Genomic DNA, 3,199 nt, shown 5'->3' with positions numbered 1-3,199 from the left:
GTTTCTGCTCTAAGCTGTTTGCACACTGCACTCAGCTGGAATGGTTTAGGTCTCCAATGCCTGTCTCCTATAGCACAGCTGTTAGAGTTTTACCAGCTTTATCCCGATTGGGGGAAGACAGTGAGAGATGCCAGGGCACTGGCAGAAAAGGTCCTCTCAATTTAGGATTTGGAGGAACAGCTGCAATGGAGAGAAGATGATCTATTCAGGCTGTGACAAAATGCCGTGACTGTGCTGTTTGATCCCCAAGTTACACATTGAGAAAGCCAGAAACCAAAACCTGCTGAATCTTCATTAGTGTTGCTGTGCTTTAGATACGATGGGAACAAGGCTGTGGACACCGCTAGCAAACCTGAAGGAATGATGTGCCTTTGAATAACATGCTATTTAGCATGTTATAAGTCCAGCCAATTCCACCACTCTTCCCATCAGCCCAGTGACTGGCCATCTGTGGTGAGTGGCAGGGAGGTTCCCTACTCAGCAAAAGCAGCAGCTTGGGAAAATTATATATGCATGGAGGCTTTGAATGGTTGCTTTGCATCTCCTACTTATGAGATCCCAGTGGCTTACTGCGTTCAGGATAGGCCATACTTTACTGAGAGGTTCCAGGGCCTTTTCAGCATCTCTGACCCAACAGTCTCACAGGGCTGAGTGCTAGTGAACAAAACAATGACTGAAACCAGAATCCAAACAGAATATGAGGACTGAAAACCAGACTGGGTAGCCAGGCGCTGTCCTGGGGCAAGGCAAGCTAAGAGAAGTCTCATGGAGTCTTGTGATGCTGCATGTGGGTGGAGCCAAGTGTCAATAGAGAGCCAGATCTGATGAGGCTAGATGGCAATTTGGAAATAGGTGGAGCTTAGCATGGAGTTTCTGTGCTGGGTTCAATTGTGACCTTCGCAGAAAGAGAATGAAAGACTTCAACATTGAAGTCTTGCCCTTCCTCCCACAATAGGATCTTTGGGGCCACCCGGTATCTATTACAATGATCAAACCCTGCTGTTTCAGCACAGAGCTGTGGGCAGTGTATAAACAAATGGGCATGGGAGAGTGCCAGTAATTAAGACATTTCCTACAGAAGACCCTAGTTTCCTGTACTCTAATCTGGGCATTAGTAGTAAACTATATTAAGTTTAAAAACATAATATTTTCTCAGTAAATTTCACCCAGCGAAGTCCTTGGTTCTAAGCCACAGTAGAGGTGATCGGACACCTCTGTATATGGAGGGAAAGATGATCTGGGGTTCCACAGGTAAGGGCCGAGCCACGGATGCGGAAATGGTCAAAGAACGCCCCTACTTGTCTTCTCATGGGTATGTTTTCTCAAACAGGATGGAGTCATACAGGAAGTTTAGTAAACTTTTTAATTCACACTGTAGTATCAGATCATGTCACCGCTTAGCTCAGAAGTTTCCCATGGGTCTGTCTAATCCAGAGCAAAAGTGGTGGCTTACAAGGCCCTGTGTAATCTTGACCTGGGTACCACATAGGCAGCATCTCACATCCTTCCCCCAGTCATGGCCCCTCTTACTGTTTCATAAACACATCGAGCACATTCTCACCTCAGAGTCTTCACAGGTTGTTCCTGCTGCCTTGGATACTGTCTGTCTTACCTGCATAGCTTGCTGGAGAGTCACTTTGGTCAGATCTTTTCCTAATGCCACCTTGTCCTTCTTTAATCATCTTGCAACTTAATTGACTTAAGAAATGTCCAGGAGATTGGTAAAGCTATCCTCTGTGTGCGCCTGTGGTGGCATTTCCAGTGAGGACTGCAGCATAGGGCTCTGACCTGCTGAATGGATTAGCCAGCCAGTGAGTTAATAATATGATGCCACCATTGGTCGGTGATGAAAGGCAAGATGTGGGGCCTCACTGGACAAAGCTGGCCACTTGGGAGTGTATCTCTGAAGGCCGGAGCTTGGAGCTTGTCCTTGACCGCCTGTTATTATGTGAATTAAAAGTATCCCCACATCTCAGGTTTTGAAGGCTATAGCCAGAACATTCTGAAATTGTGAGAAAGACAATTGGTCATATGATACGAGGCTCTGCTTCTTCCTCTCCATGAAATGACAAGCCTTCCTTCACTGTACATTTTTGCTGCCATGGTGTCCTGCCCGTATGCTGTGGCCAAGTGACAGAGCTTCATGAACCTGTGAACTAAAACAGTTCCTCCCTGTAATTGGTTTCTGTCAAGCATTCGGTCACTGCGGTGTGGAAGTACCCCATGCACTGTCTCATTCAGAATTACAGCCTTCCTCTCTCCACCGCCTCAGACTCCTCGGGTATTGTTCTTCACCATGGGTATCTCCAGGCTGCCCTTGGCATTTGAGTTATGCAGGTGCTGCCCTTTGTTCTAAAACAGACTCGGGGAGGGCCAGGGGCATTTCTTTGCTCACTGCTACATCCCTGACACCCAGACTAGAACATGGCAGAAAGTCCATGTTTAATATCAGGTATATGCGCGTGCTCCCATTTTCTGGTGAATGTAAATAACCAGAGAGCTTTTATGGATTCTATCCCCTGGTCGTGTCCTTGTTCATTTACCAGACTCTGGCAATGGATGACTTGGATGGTTTTATTGTCTTTTTTTAAAAAAAAATTTTATTGTAAGTGTAGCCTTCGAAGAACATCACAGGCAGATGACTTGGCTTGTTTAGGAGAGAGGGAGAGGGGGAGGGAGAGGGAGAGGGAGAGGGAGAGGGAGAGGGAGAGGGAGAGGGAGAGAAAGGAGCATAGATTTTTAAAAAAACCTTGAGAGACATCAGGTAAGATAGCAGACTGAGAACCTTCAGTGATGCCTTCCATTCAGAGAAGTGGACTCACGGTTTGTCATTTGTGATAGAATTGGAAGTTTGAACACATGGCTACATTAAAGGTGTCAAGTTCACTCTTTGAGGCGCATGACTATCTCAAATCATCTGATGTCTGAGGTATACTTGCAAATGATACATAGATGAGGAATGAGAGGATGGAGACGAAATAGCCTGTGTATTAATAATTGCCAGAACTGGGAAGAAGTTTATGGGGGGGGTAATGCTACTGTTTTACCCACTTGTGTGTGTGTGTGTGTGTTTTTCCACAATGAAAAGTAATTTTAAAATAGCGAATGATACTGTATGTGGGGTGGAGCTAACTGGGAGAAAGCTGTGTTCAGGCTGTGTGCTGGGCACATGGGGGCTTTTGACAACATCTTGACTACA

The sequence above is a fragment of the Mus caroli genome, chromosome 7, assembly GCF_900094665.2.
Source record: "Mus caroli chromosome 7, CAROLI_EIJ_v1.1, whole genome shotgun sequence".
In the NCBI taxonomy this organism is placed as follows: domain Eukaryota; kingdom Metazoa; phylum Chordata; class Mammalia; order Rodentia; family Muridae; genus Mus; species Mus caroli.
Note: the sequence above shows the minus strand (reverse complement) of the source record.